Source organism: Manduca sexta, chromosome 28, assembly GCF_014839805.1.
Source record: "Manduca sexta isolate Smith_Timp_Sample1 chromosome 28, JHU_Msex_v1.0, whole genome shotgun sequence".
Lineage (NCBI taxonomy): Eukaryota > Metazoa > Arthropoda > Insecta > Lepidoptera > Sphingidae > Manduca > Manduca sexta.
In genome coordinates this window covers 4273331-4294636 of record NC_051142.1, presented here as the reverse complement: position 1 = coordinate 4294636, position 21306 = coordinate 4273331, and the positions used below count along the sequence as shown (strand labels likewise).

The window sequence follows — 21306 nt, the reverse complement described above, 5'->3', positions numbered from 1 at the left end:
AAACATTTCAAAACACAGCGCCAACCTGACCGTTAACAAGACCTTTTCCACAAAGAATTCCGAATACAATCAGCCAAGTCGCCGAAAGTCCGGAATAACAGCGAACATGGCTTTGTACGGTGACCCAAATTACCCCCACTTTATATGCAAATCATTCACGCAACCGTTCTCGGGTAAAGAGACTTTTAATTTCATTGCATCTGTTGTGTTGACGTTATTCCCGAGGGTTGTTACCTGTGCCAAAATTATAACAATGAGCTAAAACTTTCAAATTACATTCGCGTCAAACAAAATTTAGTCTAAACTGAACTAGCCGTTGTAATTTGACGTGTTGCATTTTTATTAGAAGGTAATTACGAGCATGGAGTAGACAAATCCGAAACCGTGAAAATTTTCAGTACACAAGCTCAGTTAAATTACCAAACGAAATACTTACAATGAGCCAGCAATAAAGTAGCTATGAAAATAGATTCTCATAACTAATGTACTTTTTTGGCCATGTTAAAATTACCCCTAACCCACCCTCGGCCGTATTCGAAATGAGTAAAGAACGGACTGATTTGTCGGCAGTGTTTTATCTTTTTCTGTTTAATTTTAAAATATACTATAGGCAAGGCCAGCGTGAGGCACCGGGTCGGATCTCATTGTGCGCTACCTAAGAGTTTTTCACACAAGTACGGGCGAGGCATCCGCAGCCGCCCCACATCCGGTCGCTTTATCTCCGCTACATCGTTTGACACACATACGACGGATGCTAACCTTAAAAACCTACTCCGATTCTTGGTTCAAATATATTTTTTATAAAAAATATCTACCGCGTAGCTGGCATGTTTTATGTACGTTCATAGCGCAAATTGGAGCATGAAATTGATATTTATATTTTGTAATACAACCATTAACAAATTATTTATTTCTTTTAAAGTAAATTATATTTTTTATAAAAACATATTAATCAAAGGTACAAGAGAATACCTTAATCTTGGATAAAAGGCGTTATAAAGAAACTTAAATGTTTTTTCCAGTAGATACTTACCTCTTGTCTAATTTTTCGACTAATCTCTCACCATTACAGTAAATAACCTAATTTTACTTATTTCTCCTGAAAGGTCAACCAGTCATTTTAACGATTCACGAAAATGAGCTGGTTCTTACATTCAAAATGAGATATTTTAATTATTTACTGTCCATTTTTTATTTTAGCGCTGTTTTGTTTACATCTCATTTCCATTTGAATGAATGTTTCGTACGATTTCAACTAGTTATTCTTCTATAATTTACGTAAAATAAAAGCTGCTAAATTTCAATCATCAAAGTAGGTATGAAAATCACTTGTATTGCAATAAATTTGCTACCTTTTTGAGCTAACATATTTCAATATCATTTTATCGAACGTGTATAAAAATGGCACGTAAATCTGGTGTATTAATTATATAGAAGTTATGTTGGTAGGCATTATTATAATAAAATTAAAACAGACTAATGTCTGTACATTACGGATATTGAAGAAAAACTAATGGGAGGATTTATTAGGGCCACAGAAGCCAAAACCACATTTATTTCAATATTTGTCTGTCTGTATGTTCGTACACGTATCCCGCAAAAACGAATACATGAAATTAGTTGCAGTTTTCACTGATGCATAGCTAAAAGTCTAAGTTGATATATGGGCTTCATTTTTTCCTGGCAATATATAAAGCGAGACCCGGAAAACCTTTTTCACTCGGGCCGAGCCGCGAGCAAAAGCTAGTTAGTCATAAAAGTCTAACATCTAGCTAAACTCGCCGCCACCGCTACAAGATAATTATATTTACGACCCTGTTAACGAAGTATTGTTTCATGATATTTATTTGTCGATAAAAACAACACTATTACACCAGTAAAGGGAAATTAGAAATTAGTATTATTAGAGTAATAACTCTTGCGCGTTGTTTATGCTTTCCAACGAAAAAAAAATAGATTTTCATGTATGAGTAGAGGCATCAAATTAAGAAGGAGAATAAACAAATAACATTGTAACACCTTCGATCTCTGATCCATAACATGCATACTTACTAATAGATACATCAAAGTTAATTTAAAGCCGTTTTCAAGTTGGTCATTAAAGGCAGGGTGGTTTCTCTACTTCAGGACTATATTAACATAAGATTCCCTAATTTACAGTCATTAACCTTGTAGACAAATTAATTAATTTACAGTTATTAACCTTGTAGACGTTTAAATTCAATAACAAATTACTATTTATGATATATATTTCGCATATTATACGTATTGTCATTTTATTTTATGCATAATTAAATATTAAAACAAATTATACAACGATTGATGAAGAACTATTGTCATAAATTTCAAATTGCAACTACGTATCGATGCAACTACGCAATACATGATATTATTAAAAAGTAGAAGGAAAGAAAAAAGTACTTTATTTGTCACGGAGACCACCGACATATAACGGTATCTGGTATAAACAAAGAAACAATAGCTGTAATACGATTATGCCTTATTAAAATTATAATATAAAATAATGTGAGCTACATATCGTTGTATTACATTTACCGACATCTTAATGAAAGTTATTTCTTAGTAAAATTATTATTATTATATTAAGTAATAAAATTATTATATTAAGTATCAGTATATAAGGTAAGTTTACAACGCGATCTGGACTTGCGATAGCGACACATAAAAAGCTTCATCTCTAGGATTGGTGTAAAATGAGTTCGTGGAGTAACATCTGGTTTTCCTAGGTAATGGAGTTGAGAAAAATAAAATATTTTTTATATGGTTATTAAATTCGTAGTTTATCGATTTATTTGTGTGTAGTTCACAGTGTACAGGCTACATGTAAACTTTCGAGTTTGTTATAGATATTGCATTTAATAAATATAACAAAATCGAAAGTTTCAAATGTAGTTCATTTGTTTGTAACTTTACAGCTTTTGAAAATAGTTTGCTATATAACATTATATTTACGCTGTACACATTCAAAGTAATACAAAAATAAGAAAATATAAACCCAAATAAATCAACAGTACGTTTTTAAATTGAACCTAATAAGATAATATCCTCAAATTGATCTTAAGGATATCGTTCGTGATATCTCAAGCAACGCTTCTGAATAATTCACCCAAAAACGCAATCAATCAACCCGACTCGACTGTCACAATTTAGAGTTCATTACATTTATTAACTGTGAATATGAAAATAACACAATTTAATTTAAATAAAACTCAAAAAGCGTGCGGAAATGTTTATGCCAAGCAAATTCCTTCGATAATGAAGATTAAATCGCCCTCGTAACCAATCTCGTCACACCGACGCAGGCTTATGTAAGGAAAAATATTTTACAGGAGTTTCAAGCCGCCAATTTCATTTTTGATCGATTAATCCTTTCTTCCTTCTTTTTGTTTCTTTATAAATTATCTCCAATTTAAAAAAAATATATCCAATTAACAAAACATTAGGTAATTGTACCGAAGGTATCCCATGATTATAAATTAACTCTCTTAATAATATAGCGTCATAATGTAAACCTACAGATGTAATACAAAACTGTCAGTTGTGACTGAACGTGTAACGTGTGAACGTGCCTTTATCCTTCCTGTATTTACCACTAATCGATTTGTTGTAGTAACATGTCGCAGGTGTCAGTGATATATTATCCAATGCGGATCCCTTGAAGTTTCGTAAGTCGGACGAGCGGTGTCCGGAACTAGACCGTAAAAGCGAGATCTATCAAATATTTTTGAAGGAACATAATTTTTGCACCCACGTTCCACTTGTCACATTTATTTTATTAATGCCCTAACATTCTTAAAGAACTCCGAACTATGCTTTATGTATCTACAAGTCAGAACATTTATTAAAACTAAATCGTTATAATAATCAAATGAGTATATATACAATCCAAAACGAATGATTTATTTGTTTACATCGCGCGACAAATGGACGATCGATTGCGTAACTTATTTATATTTTTGTTTGTTGTGTAAGACATCAAAATCTAACAACATGAATTTCATTAAGCTTTAACAAGGAATCAGCGATTTAGCCTCCATGATATTATGTCTTATGGATTTCACAAGAGGTTCGCACTTCAATGGTCGTTATGTGTTTCACTTCTCTTCAACGGTTCTCCACTACAAGAAATAATCACCGGTGAGTCGTGATCAAAAAACGACTACTAATAGTAGTTAAAAGGCTGTATACAATATTACAATAGTACCTAATTACAATAGTACCTACATCAAAGTAGTGATACTATGGGGGCATAATAATATCAGCCCTGTATTATATACTTGCCCACTGCTGAGCACGGGCCTCCTCTACTACTGAGAGGGATTAGGCCTTAGTCCACCACGCTGGCCTAGTGCGGATTGGTAGACTTCACACACCCTCGAAATTCCTATAGAGAACTTCTCAGGTATGCAGGTTTCCTCACGATGTTTTCCTTCACCGTTAAAGCAAGCGATAATTCACAAAGAATACACACATAATTTATTAGAAAAATCAGAGGTGTGTGCCCTTGGGATTTGAACCTGCGGACATTCGTCTCGGCAGTCCGTTCCACAACCAACTAGACTATCGCCGCATTATTATGGGGGCATAAGAGTTAATAATTAAGTATCTCACAGTCATATGATTTTTATTACGAATATATTTCGTCTTCGCGTATGTTACTGTGGACTTACTTAATCTATTTTACACATGAACACATCTTTGTGATCAAACAACCAAAACTATAGCGTGCTTTCGCCAAGTTTGTTTGTATTGGCTTATCGAGTTACAAAGTGACACGGTAACGAACAACAAACTCACTTTAAGAACCACAATATTGTTCTAGATTTGGTTATGAGACTTAAAAGTTTTATTTTTAAATGCAGTCACTTGGATGTTACAATACGCACAGCTAGCACCATCGACGATTATGAATCGCTTTAATCTATAATATATGCGAATAGATCAAAGTGTAAAGAAGAGACCCCGTAAGTTAAGGACTGTCCACACTGGAATGACTTGACAGTTACTTTTGCGTGTGAGTAGTCTTTTGACCCTTATAGCATATAAACGGGTTAATAGATTGCTATCCATTAACATATTTGGTTACTGGCTATTAGTAAGGTACTTTATGTTGTAAAAGTAAAATTTTCATTTTGGTTGTTACAAAAAATATTAAAACCAACTAATGAGTAAAAATTAGGCCAGTGATCTATGATAATAAAATTAAAATGAAATTTCTCCAACATTTTTATTAAGATTCAATACATTTATAGCATAAGTTGCATTCAACTTAATCAAATTATTTATTATTTTTGAAAAACTTATTATTTATTAAACAAAATGCTTATTTTTTACCATAGAATAGCCAACAAGACATATCTTGTATAATAATACTTCGGGAAACTACTAATTATATGAATTATGATGAAAGAAAAAAAGATGCGCACATATTGCGGTATACATAAATAACTAAGTACGTGTTGTCGCATGATTAGTAATTACAATTGATATAAGCAATTAGCGCTAGATCATTTGATATTCGCATACTGAGGCATATGTTAGTACAGAAAGGTTAAGTCTTTCTAATTTATATTCATTAAGAATATTGTCTTCATATATTATTATACATGTATATAAATGTAGAAATGAATCTCTATTTCCCTTGGTCATCGCACAGATGGAATAATTTCGCTAATTATTTTTTTGTTGTCATAATCATTGTCAGGAGAAGGTTCTTATGAATGAAAAAATAAGGAAGTTGAGCGGAACATTAGAAAATTCAAGAAAACTTAACGATTTGAATTTTACGTAACTGTAGTTGTTTGAGATATCTATCAGTTGTTTGAAATAACTTTCGGCAATTGACAGAATGCACGCTGCAAATGTCGTTAAACACAGATAGATGAGTTGCGTATCATAGAGCATTACGATAATAAACACTATGTTTTTTAATAATATTTATTTTTATTTATTATACCAATATGAATTCAATATTTATACTTAAGACAATACGTCTACTGATTGTAAACTGTCAACTCTGATAACATTTGTACAAAACTTAGTAGAAATTTATGGAAGCATTTCAAAATTTACTTCAGAATAAAAGTAAAAAATATTGATATTCCGTATCATAAAAATGCAAATGAACCTCTGATATAGTAATGAGAACCTACGTTAGTGGACAAATTGCCTTCTATATCCGAGGTAATATTTATACTCAAGACTGAACGTAAATGCTTTTACTAGAAAAACTGCAATCATTTATGGCGACAATATTATGAGCTTCTTATGCACCACCACGCGATAAAGATTTCCATTTTCTGAGTACCCAATGGGGTTAGAGACGTGCTATTTGTTCCTAATGGGTGGATAACCATAGCCTTAGAGCATAGCTACCGTTGGCCTAAGCGGTGACCCAATGGATTTTTTTTAAGTTACCTGCCTTAACCTTGGCATAGCATCTCACTTACTACAATTATATTTTTTCTTACATTTGGTTCATTGTATTAGTTAGGGTCGCCACTGGTCATGTTAGACACTCTGGTCCGAGGGAATGGGCATTTCATATTGCATCTGGGCCCTTAGCTATTTAACTATGCTACTGCATAGCCTTAGTGACGGATTTATTAAGTTATCTCAGCAACAGTATAATATGTACCTTTTTTTTTGTTTCCGCGGAGAAAGTGCCTTATTACTACTGCCCAGCCTTCGGGGGGGGCGACTGAGCGGTTATGTTGGGGTCACCGTGCCTTACGGCCCGGCGTTGAGCCACCTGGATTTGATCTTGACCTTCGGGTGACCGCCGGGCCGAGTCCCTACCCTATATACAACTCACGGCATACCAACTAAAACTCCGCGGTGGCCCTCTTCGGCGCATTAAGGACGACTTTGGGCTTCCTCGACTTGACCTTATAAAACATTGTGAAGACTTAGTACACTATTTTTAAATCACGATACGTACATTTCACTAGGTGACTGTTAACTGTAGGATAAAAATTCTACGAAACAGACCGTAAACATAGTTCTTAACACATCGGATAAATTGTTAATTGATCACTTTTAACATTTAGTCGTAACACAACTGATATTTTAGGAACAAATTTAATATTCCCTTTTTTTCACTTCAAGGCCCTATGTAAATATTTATCCACGTTGCAAAAATACATAAAAAAATCATGTTGCCATTTTAAAAAAACAATTCATGATTCCTTCTCAATATAAATAATCTTACGGAATTATTGAAAATTTTCACTGAAAAAGACTTTCAATCATGTAATATATAATTCAATTTGCAAATACCATAGAACATTTTCTATCACTTTCACAAGAAAGTGATAGAAAATCAACAAAAAACATTGATTAACTATTGATATTGATGACAGTTTTTTTTTTAAAAAAGATCAAACATTTACAACATATTATAATCATAAATCTTAAGTAATAGAAAGTACCTAAGTTTTATGTGGTATTTTAATATAAAAAGTGCTCCTAGAAGCCCATTCTGCTTCAGGTCGAAAATAACTTTATGGCCGGTCATGTCGTTACTTGTAATAATTTAGTAATAAACGTTATGTCCCTTTACTACCCCATCCCCATCCTATGACGCTATGCGTATTCTATATCTATGACATCTATATGTCATAGATATAGATATCTCAAGAGTTTGGTCAAGAATCTAGAGCCCAAAGTCTAGCACTTAGAATCCACAATATAATAACATAAAAATATCTGACATAATCCATATAGATTAGAAATTATTACACTTTAATGTCATGCCCAGAATTTAGCAATGCCTTTTTGATTTTCCATAAACATTTTTTTTTAAATATTTACAAAATCGATAATATACAATAATTATAATTGACGTTAGCAACCAAATAGTAAAGGCAGACGAAGTACAAATGTAACGAAACTTAATATATATAATTTCTAAGTGCGAAAGCTTGAAAGAGCCATTATTAAAGATTGTGAAGGTTCCTAATTTCCGATGTCACGCCCGTATTATCTCGTTATACGCAAACCGCGTCTTGAGGTGACTAACAATTTATATCCGTAATGAATAAGATGTCACCCTCGCTTGCTCCTTTGTCCTTATAATTAATTGAGAATACCTCTGTTGGAAATCTAGTTCCATCTGAGCCCGCACGGAACCATAGACAACATTAGTAATTTCCAGACAATAGACAGTTCATTTGTTTCTCTATGGAAACGTATACTTCCTGTAACAAAATAACCACTTCATATTGTACGGAATTCTATATATATTATCTTACTAGCTTTTGCTCGCGGCTTCGCCTGCGTGAAGGTGTTTTCCAGGATAAAATTCCACTGTTTGATAAAAGTCTTGCTACATATTTTCCCGGTACTTATAGGTTCAAACTAATTTTATCCCCAATCTATAATTTCAGTTCAATCAGTCGAAAATCTAAGAACATTTATACAAACTTTCATCCCCTATTTTATCCCCTTAAGGGTAGAATTTATCAAAATCCTTTCTTAGGGGATGCCTACGTCATAGTAGCTTTATGCATGTAAAGTCTTAGCCCGATCCGTCCAATGGTTTGGGCTGTTCCTTGATATATCACTGTCAGTCACCTTTGAGTTATATATTATATTAACAACTGAAGTTAGCTAAAATTGAGTTTCTCGAAGCCGACCACTATTTATGTACTATGTATTTTGAGACTATGCAATTTTGTCGCGTTCGCGATTCACTTTCACTTTTGTTGAGTTTCAGAACGCGATATTAGATCCTCCAACGCGCACGCGAATTTGAACTTTATGCAGCGGTAATAAATTACAAATTGACTCTCCATTTTATTTAGAAAACGTTTGTATGGGAAATAGAAAAATGCTGTTTTGAGGATTTTCCCGGCAATTATTCGAATTTTTCTCACCTTTTAAATCTTCCCTAGACCTCCACGAATAATTCAAGACCAAGATAAGATAAATCCGTTCAGCCGTTCTCGAGTTTTAGCGAGACTAACGAACAGCAATTCATTTTTATATATATATAGATGTAGATATGTGATGAGCATTGTTTCTTTTACATTGTATGTATTTTTTTTATTATATGGTATCTTCATTTAATATATTGGCATGCTCAAATAACTCTCGCGAGTCGCGTCGTACCTACCAAATGACGACGGTCTTTTTTGTTCTTATATTATAGTTTCATAGACTTCGTAGAGATTGAGACTGCTCTAAGAGGGTTATTCCGCAAACTATCCTCCCTTTTGTACTTACCAAACGTCCCATCCACATACAAGGCCAAGTGTATGTTGATGAAGTTTACGATAGTTCACATATATCTCATATAAGTTAGGAGGAACCATTAAAGTCGGTCGAAACGACTCTGCATTTTCCAGCTGCTCTTTATTGCGAGGACAGGCCTTGTAAACGTACTTAAATAAATGAATTCAAACCGTTTCCTCCGAATACGTAACAATTATTCAGTGAGGTTTAATTACTTTTATAAAAAACAGCAAATACATTCTACTACCTCTATAATGCATTGTAAGGGCAACCTGCTCGAAAGAGATAATCATATTAATACTTAGATGATTAAAAAATATATTTGTACAGAAAACACGAATTAACTAAAAATATGGATGCAAAACGAAGATGATGAGCTAGCATCAGATAGGATGAACCGAAGAAATAATGTTTAATATCGAACTGGGGTATTAACTGACATGACATGACAAAGTTCCGATATATTTTTTTTTCAAAAGTAATCATCTTAGTAATTTAATTTTTGTACAAAAATAACTAAATAACTTAAACTGAATAAAACAATAGCAAAACTCCAAATTTGCAAACGAAAACTATAACCCAAATTTAATGAACACAGACAAACCTTCGAATAATTTATCTGTATTTATGAAAAGCGAGCGTTGTTTGAATATCTCGTTTGCGAAAGGTAAAACAAGCGTAGAGGTAATAATAAAATACTGTGCAAACATTTGCAATGGTAAGCTTCAACATTTAAAACAAACATGTGTTTTCATACAGTATTAATGGTCTCTGTGAGACTGCCTCGCTCCGACTTTACAATTGTATAATTTAATACTAACAGAGAGAAACCCATAGCATAGTCAGAAATGCCTTTCGGCAAAAGTTGCTTTATATTTTAATTGTTTGCAGTCAGACGGTTGCAATAGTTACTAATATTTTCATTAAAATAGAGTGACCAGGGTTGAAAAATTCAGTGTATATAAAGAAAATTTGGTGTTGCAACATAGCGCAATGAGCAATGCAGTAGCGAGGCTGAAGACTACCATCAATAAATACTCAGAATACCTGAAAAATTATACAAGCGCTGCTGGAGTTGAAGGAAAGGAATAGGGAATAAGAAGGGTAAAGATATATTCGCACCTCTAGCAATGTTGCCAACCATTTGAAACACAACAGCAAGCTATCACAACGTTTTTGTTTTTTTAATTAAAGATCAGAGCATTTAGCTTATTTATTTATTCTCAATCTGTAAAACTTATTTTACTTAGGTCCTATGAAAATACCTTTTCACCGTTTCTACACACACACAAACATTTTTATCATTTGTGATATCAATAACTAATAACAAAGTTCTTGGATAATTCTTATTGGTATAAAAGCAATCTATACTTTTAAAATAACAATGATCTCATATTTTCTCATAAATATTTGTTCTATGTACCCAAATCAAGACGCCGCATGGCAAAAACGACAAGAAAACGGACAGTTAAGACAAAGGCCGCGTAATGCTCTAATGCCCGAGATTACTTCGCTAAATACACCACTAAAGAGAACCGTACTATAGCCAGAAAATACGGCTACGAATATAAACAAAAAATCCACAGCGAATATTGAGCTTGGTTGGTTTTACCACGATCCATCCTCAAACTTGCGCGTAAAATATTTGTGAGTAATTAGTGGCAGAACTAGTAATGCTTAAATGAAGTAAAATGAAATGCCAGTCCATAATAATATTAAAAGATAATGCATAAAACAATAATTACATTGCGATAGATTTTTAACTGTTGTCCTTGGATGATCAATTCTAAATTGTAAGTTTTTTTATTGTACTTTTTGTAGCTGTTTATTTTATCTCATGACTTTTACCCTGAGACTTACCATACTATCACAGTACTACAATGCTAATCTCTGCCATGATTCCTATAACCCACAGACTAAAAAGCCCCTTAGGTTATAATACGTTGGCCGCACCATAAAACTGAATCGTCGGAAAGCGGAATAGTCTTACGGCCCATGTGCTCACATCCTCACATCGAGTCCTTTAAACGAGGCGTAAAAAACAATTTTATTGTGCACATCAACATTGCGCTGACGACTTTAAGGAAACGGTCGCTTTTTGTTATAGCCTCCTTTTTAATTTTTTTGTTTTGAATTTACCGCAATCATGCGCTTTTTTTTAATCTATGAACCGACATATTATTTACATAAGCTTTAAGTGCATATTTTCTACACTTTGATATAAAATTTATAGACAACAGATAATAGTAAATAAAAGGCTTGCATGTCGAGTATTTTTCTTAAAAAATTATAACGATATGACACATCCACTTGAAACTGCACGATTCCTATATTTGTTGCATAATTAAAACAGCTATTAGTATTTATAATTGGTAGTTCACCCGAATCGTTTCCTTTCCCGTATGTATGATGGTACCTATCTTAGTAAATATGTATCTTTATTAGGAACACATCCCAGTGTGGATTAACGAATATAACAATTAAGTTAATAATAATCCTTGTTTATTACTTGACTAAAGCATTTCTGCTAGTTGCAATAATAGAAACAAAGAGAAATTGTGTGTTTCTAACTATATACGTGAAACTGAAAAGATAACAAGACAGTCACCTTTTCGACAACATACTTATCACAGGGTAAGGCTACGCTAATAAAAAGTCAAAGCTGCTAAGTTCGACCTGGTACAAATACAAACATCTCGTTTACGATCAGTACAATAGAAATAAGGTAACGGACCTTTCACGGCCCATTTAATTTTAAAAACTTAAATATTTTTTTTGAAAAGATATAATAAATAACCTTCGATTAATTTGCAACTAAGGACTAAGGCCTAATAATCCCTCTCAGTAGTAGAGGAGACCCGTGCCCAACAGTGAGACAGTACAGCCCAACAGTATATAATACAGGGCCGATATTACTATTATTAAATAACTTGCAACATTTCACAATATATTGTATAACTTAAAAGTAAAAAAACTAACAAAAAAATCTTAATGTATTTTTTATTATAACGCAAAAAAAAAACAAAATGGATGGTGGGCAGTGGCGTAGCTTGGACTAATATAGACGTGCGCGAAGTCGTATCAGCGAGGCCGCTTTTCTTTTTCCCAAGATCTACCCAATAAATTTATCTTACCAAACATGCTTTGACACGACATACGTGATAGTAGTAGATCCCGGGGTCGGGCAAAGTGATATTTGGATTTTTCTGCTCAGTATCAGCCCGGAGTCAGGAATTTGTGCCCGATACGGTGATAGGCTCGCCCCCTATCACATCATGGGACGGAACATACTTGGCGAAAAGTGGGTGCCCTAGTTGCGCGTCTGCATACCCCTTCGGGGATAAATGCGTGATGTTATGTATGTATGTATGTACGTGATAGTAAAAAAATATAAATGTGCGGTGGGTAAATATTGTAAAGCACATAGATTTGAAAAATCGCGCGTAAGGATGCCTCACGAGGCCCCTTTAAGTGCGAGGCCGTGGGCAAGGGCCCACTACGTTCACGCTTAGCTATGCCACTGATGGTGGGCCATGTTAGAAACCGAACTATTTCGGTCACATTGCCTTATACTGATTAGTGCATTAATAGAAGTAAATTACTGTCCTTAGGCGCGAAACTTACTCAAAATGGAATCTAAATAAAAATTGGTCGGTACTTAGCTGGATATTGTAGGCTAACTCTTCGTATATTCATAAAATATTATGGTTAATAAAAAGCAATGACTACAAATGTACAGTACTATTGAAAACGTAGCCAATTACATAAACATTTGGGAATTGGAGCCGAGTGAAGTACTATGTAACATAGTCGTAACAATTACTCAACCAAAAATCGTCGCAATAAGTTATAATAAGTATGGAGTATACTATATGTTGTAATTTAATCAAAGATTTTTTTTTATATTTTTAAGTAACGACTTTACGAAGATTTTAAAATTAAGTGTGTCATCAATGGTTCCTTTACCTTAGTTAAAAAAGGTAAATCAGTGAGACTGCATCTCTCAATGGTCGCCACAATGCCAGCTTACCTGGTTGATCCCTTTAAATTCTGCATAACGATTCAATATTATAGGCAAAAACGAACATATGAAGAAGTGGAGGCTCGTAATCCGTGACGTCTTGGGTTCCCATTTCCCAGCAACTCCAAACATAATATAAAACAAGAACACTGTAATGAGCCCTTTGTTCCCACCGCGTAATTGCTGCTAGGCCTAAATATAATTCTTCACGTTACGAAGTCAACTATGTAAATTTTCCAGCAATATAAACAAGGAACTTGATGTCTGAAGTGCGTGTTCAATTACTGCGCCAACTTAAATATTTGGACAAATTATAATTTTCTCGATCGAATCAATTATTGTTTGCTACTTTTGGAATCAATTAGTCTGTTTTTAATAAAAGATGTCTGGGTGTGTTTCTGGACTTATGCGAAGCTTATAGGATTTTAAGATATAATCTCTTCCTTAAATCATCAATGGTGGTCGTAGGAAATGTATCAATATATAGTATTATATTGTGAGTGTATATAAAAAGAAAAATCCTGCCTCCCCCATTCACTCAATGACTGACCAGTGTCCCATCCAAACCTTTGATGGGACACTGGTCTATGAATTTTAATAAGCCCCTGAATAAACGACAAGGCCTTAAAACATGGCACTGAGAATAAACAATCTTTCTGTTAGATTAAATGTGTTGATAAATAAGTCCTAACGAAATTAAGTTATGTAAATTGTAGAAGGCATTTACACTAATGTAGTCCGCTTTCTGTTTTTACTGGTAAATGAGTTTTTTTCGCCACGCACTGACGAACTAATAACGCAAATAACTCTAATAAAAACTAAATATAAAAATTTACTAATTTAGCAGGTTATTTGTAGGACGTGGGTAAAATCAGAAACGGACTCCACTAGGTTGTACGGGTAACCTAAGGTTTTGTGCTAATCATTTCACAATGCGAACGTAAGGGTAAAAGACTTCTATCAATCTTAAAACGACAGTACATATGAACTATATATCTGTGTTCTGTATTTAAAATATATTGAAGATATAGCGTGAAATAAATTGGAGAAAGGAAAATATCAATAGATAATAGAAATATGTAACAAAACCTTAAAACCCACACGCATATTATAGTTTGACGGTATGACGGAAGATCAGATGTATGTCAAGTCCCGGTGGTTTCTATTCTATATGTAGCATCAATATGTACAGCACTCCACACAAGGATATGATATTGTCAAAGCTATCGAATATCGGCTCTGCGGTGGCGAATGTTATGTAACTTTATAAGAATAACAAATAGTATTATCTATACTGATATTATAAAGAGGAAACGTTCGTGAGTTTATTTTTAGGTTTGTAAAGACCAATCTCTGAAAAAACTGAACCGATTTTAAAAATATTTCACTAGTAAGAAGCTACAATACTCTTGAGTACTCATAGGTTACTTTTTATCCCGGGAAGATGGTTAGCCCGGAAAAAATGTCTTTACCCGAGCCACGTACAAAAGCTAGTTTAGTAATAAAACTGGATAATATAGGTAATATAGTAAAACTATAGCCTAGAGGGTTTGCTGATTTATAAATATATTATGATAATCAATACAATTGTGGTCATTACACCCACATTATACCAGCATAGGAAACTTTACAAAATAATTTTATAGGTACATTGGAATTTATTTAATAAAAAATGTATGGAACACTGAAGTTATCTCTTTTTTGTTGGAAATCTTTAAACAAAATGTTATGAACACAAAGCTAGAGCTCATTACCAGTCATGAGTAACTTTCCAGATTACGTAGATTGTCACATTTACTGTAATGGGAACACATAGAAATGGATTGTGTAGAGTTCTTTATTATTATAATACTTAAGTTCACAATTGAATACTTATAGATCTCCAAGTCTTTTTAATCAAACTCTCGTCTAGCTCATGTAGTTTGTAAAATTCTTTACAACGCGTGCAAATTCCCTCATATAATGCGAGCTTAGTTTCAGATGTAGAAATCCAACATACATACACATTAAATTACTTCAGCAGAGCGCTCGCTGTTCAATTATGGTAATCGATTTGTTAAAATATTTAAACCTCATCCCCACACATTAACGGTTAAAATAATCCTGAAGTCATTAGTGTCGCCAGCATTCATCTTAGAAGAAATTGTTTTTTGTGGTCTTCTGGAACATTTTAATATTTTTTTAAATATACTGATTTGCATTGACGTTTTAAACCATGAAAAAACAAAAATTTGGTTCAGTACTTAATAAATTAATAAATTCATGTTTGATTGCATTTGTACCTAAAATAACTTTAATATAAGGGTGAGTTGGACATTTCTTTCAAATATGTAGTTATTTTTTCAGTTTTCTCATACGTTGTACATTAGTATAAAGAAGGCTAGGGTATTATTAATATTATTACATTATGTTCAAGAAACAAACATGAAATATAATATAATTAACGAGCAGATTTGTTTTATGATTTTGTACTAATCTGTCCTCTTCGGAGCTATCTTAGGACATTACTGATAAGTAATAATAGTAATATAATAGTTTAAGACTGTTGATCGAAAGACCAATTTAGGAAATTATTAACATTTATAAGCTATAACAACATTATAGCGAGTGAGTAATTATATAGAAAAACTGAATATTATTTAATTAGACACTTAAATTTTCCCTAGATAATATTTGTCAGTAGTGAGGTTTAGTAATGCCATTTTAAAAATATATTATAAATTCGTGCTTAGCATTTAACAATAGTTTTGGAATTATATCCTTTATCCTAACATGGACCTGTTCTAAGCTGCCTCCTTCTCCCCTATATTTATAGAGCATTTGCTTTACTTAATTATTTTTAATACATTTAAATTATTAAATAACATCCAATATGAAGATTAACAAGTATGCTTATGCGAATTAAGCTGGTCTTCATTCGAAAGAACTTCATTGCAGACTTTTGCCTCGAACACATCTAGAATTGGACCCTGTTCATATATCAGTCTTTTGTTATCTATTCATGATTTTTGTGAGTCCCTGAGTACTTTCTTTATTAAGTATAATTACGTACCTGGTTCTTGTGGCGCCGTTGCTCGGAATCTACTGTCGTCTACTCGCCTATCCATTTCAATCGATAACATTAACTCATTACATTTCGTCAATTGTTCACTTCAACTGGACACACTTTTGTTGCACTACACAATTATTAACTTCTAAATGAAATCTTTTTTTACATAACCGCAGTGATAATAAACAGTAATAATATTAAATTATTATATGATAAATCGATTTTTAACGATATTCGAAATTATCTATAGATGTTATTATTTAGATCTTATTCAGTATTACTCTTTTGAATATGGTTCTATATATATTATATGAAACCAAATAAAATAATTTATTTGAATTCATAAAACGGTAAATAGTATCCAAATTATATTTTTACTCTACAGTTCGGCTGGCAGTTTCCGCCAGAGAAAAACGGACAAGAAAGATAAGTAGACTTCGTTGCGAAAGTACCTGTTCTAAAGGTTAGGTCATCGTTTAAAAGCAAATTAAGAGTTACTAACATCTAGTGAATCAATAGAATAAGCGTAGTTCCGACTCTAATAACTTCTTAAAATGTATATGTAGGGCATTTAAGTCCAAGAAACTATCAAGACTGAAAGCGCTCTACACTGTATAACTTAAATAAGAAATGCAGCACACAGCGACCTTATTAAAATATTAAAAATCCAACGGATTATTCTAACAATGATGGTTTCCGGCAATATCAGCTTTATTCACCGCAATTAAATTTTCCTTTTGTTAAACATTTTATTTGTTTGACATAATTGGTTCATATCCAGACTGCCAAAGATTTGTTTTATAAATTAAATATTACAACTACTATCAACGGTAGGTAGTGTGAAGTGTATAAGCCTCTATTAGCTTTTATTGATTTATGTCATCAGTGACATCAATACGAAAACTTTATCAATTGATTTTATCAGTTAATATCAATAGTTTCACTAGAAATCCACTCGTCCCGTCAAAGAAAGGCCAAATGTATACAAAATAACCTAATACGATATTTCCTATCATGGGCATTGAATAGGCATCCGTCCTAATTTCATGAATGCACTATTTGACTGAACAATCTGATTATGAAATCGAATGAAATTATACGCCCAAAATGCCCTTTTGTTTTTGACTGCTTTAACTTAAAATACATCGGCATTTTATCATAAATGTCATCTGACTAATGTTAGCTAAAATTGTGTTAAAGTTGAAAATGTTGAAAAACGTTTGAAATTGTCTTATAACAGTTTAGTGAACGCATTAATATAATTTCTACATTTACTTAACCTTCCTTAGGGCAATTTAAAAAGAATGACTCATCAAAAATATAACATTAGGGCAAAAAGTGTTACACAATTTATAATAATGTTTTATGGCAATCCTACATGGTATATTTAAATAGAATACGCGTTTGAAACATGTGCTCAGGTGCTTAATCGTGAGATTCGCTTGCTCAAAAGATTATGCCAATTCTGACGTCGGAATTGGAATTGTTTTATGCGTTGGAAATGGGATTTAAACATTTTATAGCAGCAATAGACATTTATTTTATCAATTTATTATTACTTATATTTTTACCTAGTTAGCTGTCGTTTATAAATAAATCCGATCGAGATAAACCCTTTTCTTTAGCGGACCAAACCGCGTTCATTGAATTAATTTTTTTAGATCTCTTTTACATGTATTCTGCGAAGGTAATTTAAAAATAGTTTGCCAAAAATAATAAAGCAGAAATCGTAACACTCAACTTAAAATAGCATAGCTAAAATATAATTTCCACTACATTGGATAGTTCTAATAGTAGTTAATTCTAATTCACAGCTAATATTCTGGGTTCGAAGATGTCTGATACAAGATATTACCGTTAAGTTTCAGCGAACCGTATGAAATGTGATAACGCAGAGTTGAGGAATTGAGACAGAGGGTTTGCTTAAGACTTTAAACAACAATTTATATCTTAAACAGCATCAGGCTGGTATGACGAAGCTAGATGTGTCAGCAATCGAGCGAGGTGCGACCGGAAATTAATACCTAATTTCGAAAATCCCGGTAAATGTGAATAGTTATATATTTTTGAATAATAATAATCACAATATGTACTAGGTATTTGAACACCGAACGAAGTAGAATAAATATTTATAACTTATAATCCAGTGTCTGCACCGCGCCACTTCTCAGTCAACTGGTATAAAGTTTTGCACGTGTTATACTTGAATAAGAAAACTGGGGAATAAATGAATACTAAGTAACTAGCTCTTTAAGTGAGAAATCTATGAATTATAGTTATAAATTGAAATACATACTTAATGTTATTTTCAAATATAATTCCTGTGTGAAAATAAAATATTTATTATTAAAAACGAATGTAAACTTAATCGTATATAAAATGAATATGAATCTTTAAAAATTATTCGACCTCCATGTTCCTTTTTGACTCTACGTAAATACCAAGTTATAACCCAATAAGTAATAACATATTCAGAATGTCATATAACCGTCTCCCTTTGTTATTCAGGTTGTAAAATAAAAAGGAAATATGGCTGTCCATATCCGAATATGGAAACCTTCGATACTGCGGATACGTTTATGTATTCTTCAATAAAGGATTTACGAGATCCCAACCCACCTGAGACAGTTACAAGGAAATTAGATTACCAATTCCAAGACCAAACCCTCCGAAATGAAAATTCAAATTGTGACTATAGTTACGGGCGCTAGAATATGATATATTATGTATTATAAGTATATTGATACTGTTATGTTATCTGATAGAATTTAAATATATTTTTTTACGCTTTACTACGGTTTTTTGCACTGTGCTTTATCATCTGGCCATGTTAAAACAATTATAATTTATTTTGTTTTACTATTAAGTACGTGTAATGTACCATTACAAACAAAATATATTTAACATTTAAATAATGAAATTAGGATACCTAAATAAGAGAACTTAATTATCCATGTGTCTAAACAGAAATCCGCACCTGAGCCGCGGTTCCCTGAGACGGAAAGTTAATTAAGCAACGCCTTTTACTAAATGCTACAAATTAAAATGTTTAACATAATAAACAAAATAAAAAATAAACTTTTCAAACATACAACAACGTTACTACATAGTTTAAATCGTGTGGAATTTATATATTTTTTTTTATTCAAAGCATATTTTTTATAATAAATGAATGCATTACCGCCGCCGTCTTCCATAAGAAAACACAAAGTTTACGAAACGCTTTCCACAGAGCTTTCGCGCCTCATGCAATATTCAAAACTTTCAAATAAGGCACGACAAGTTTGCCCTTCGGAAAAAATGTTATTCTGTATGTTATCACTTTGGTTATACTTTATAATATTTTTAATATTGTTTGTTATGACCGAAGTACAGGGAGTGCGTTGTGGAAGAAACGTTCGCACCCGAAGCTACACGAAGCGCGACTGGATAGTGACCGTAGCCGCCTGTACGCTTGCCGCTTGGTCACACCACCGATCTCTGCTTATGTAAGCCGCTTCATGCCTGGATATTGACATTCCAGTAGTATCACACTTTCAGAATGAAAGTCTTTCAAGGTGACGGACTACGTGCAGTTATTCATTCATAGAGATGTCATTCTATGTTTATACCTTGCTCCATTGATGCGAGTAGTTAAACAAGCAACGTGGCAAACTGTAGCCACGGTCTTTAGATGAAATAATTATTCTAAGGATGTTCAGTATAATGCTGCGGATTCATTGATTTTGACTCAACTCGGAAAATATGTGGTTATAAGGTACATCATAATTATGTTTTTTCAATAGTGCCAAAATAGTTGAATGTCAAAAGCGATGTTATTTTATGTGCGAATGTATTTTTTTTTTATTCGTTTCACGAATTTTGTAATTATATAATATTCTAGATCGTAAAATTTTAGAAACAAAAATAATTTTACCATACTTAACTTGCAGAAAAGGCCGAGACCAGAGAAAAATAAATCGCACAAAGATGATAAATTCCAATAACTTTCCGGGGAGAGTGTCTACCTTAACATCATACTCCAAATATATCTACAGACATACAACACAACAAAGATAGAAATATTTATACTTATTAAATACTAAGTATAATTAGCAGCTTCATCAAAGACCTTTGGCAGAATGGAACTCCTACTGTGTTCTGTTCCGGAATATAACTACCTAACCTATATTTTGATCCAGAATATAGTCTACCTATGTGTCAAAATTAAAATCTTTACATCTCTTCAAGATTTACTTACTTTTAAATATCCAAATGTTTTAAAAAATAATGCATAGTTATCCGTGGGCCCCCATTTAAAATCTTATTGTTATTTGAAAAAACAGAAACAATTTATATATTACTTAATAGGTGAAGAAAATACTTTGTACCCTTTTTAATCACATTATACTCCTCCGTGTAGGGACACGGAGGAGTATAAGATTTAGCATAATTAAATTTTATATAATACACGTATCAATCAAATATATTTAATTCGACGGTTTGGACGACCACTTGTTTATATAAAAATAAAGGTGTGTAGGTACACACCTTTATTGTTCTCTATGGACCCTAACACGGCTGGAGCGATTTGAATATATTTTTTTTTTTTCAGATTAGTCCAGCGGATTTAAGCGGCGACAGCCTAGCTGATTGTGGAACAAACTGCCGAAACGAATGTCCGCAGGTTCAAATCCCAAGAGCACACTCCTCGTGAGGGAACTTGCATACCTGAAAAAATCTCTATAGGATTTTTCAAGGGTGTGTGAAGTCTATCAATTCGTACTAGGCCAGCGTGGTGGACTAAGGCCTAATCCCTCTCAGTAGTAGAGGAGGCTCGTGCACACTTCACCCCTTTGTCCTTATTAGGGGTAGGTAGCGGTGCAACCAGGACCCCCACTTTTAGCCATGTGTGTTCCATCCCATGATGTCGTAGAAGGCGATCTAATCGCCCCACCGTTGAATCTAAGCAGAGAAAATGCTATATCCGTTTGCCTTACCC

General features: G+C 33.1%; 1 long non-coding RNA gene across 1 annotated transcript in view; it reads right to left on the bottom strand.

Annotated features, from left to right (window-relative positions):
• The window catches only part of LOC119190942, a 74924-nt gene extending 55191 nt beyond the window's left edge, over positions 1–19733 (bottom strand). Inside the window, exons 1-2 of the long non-coding RNA XR_005113302.1 lie at positions 19507–19733; positions 16329–16452 (exon numbers count right to left, since the gene is read on the bottom strand). This is a non-coding gene — a long non-coding RNA (uncharacterized LOC119190942). The remainder of the gene's footprint in view (positions 1–16328; positions 16453–19506) is intronic.
• Positions 19734–21306: the final 1573 nt, after the last annotated feature.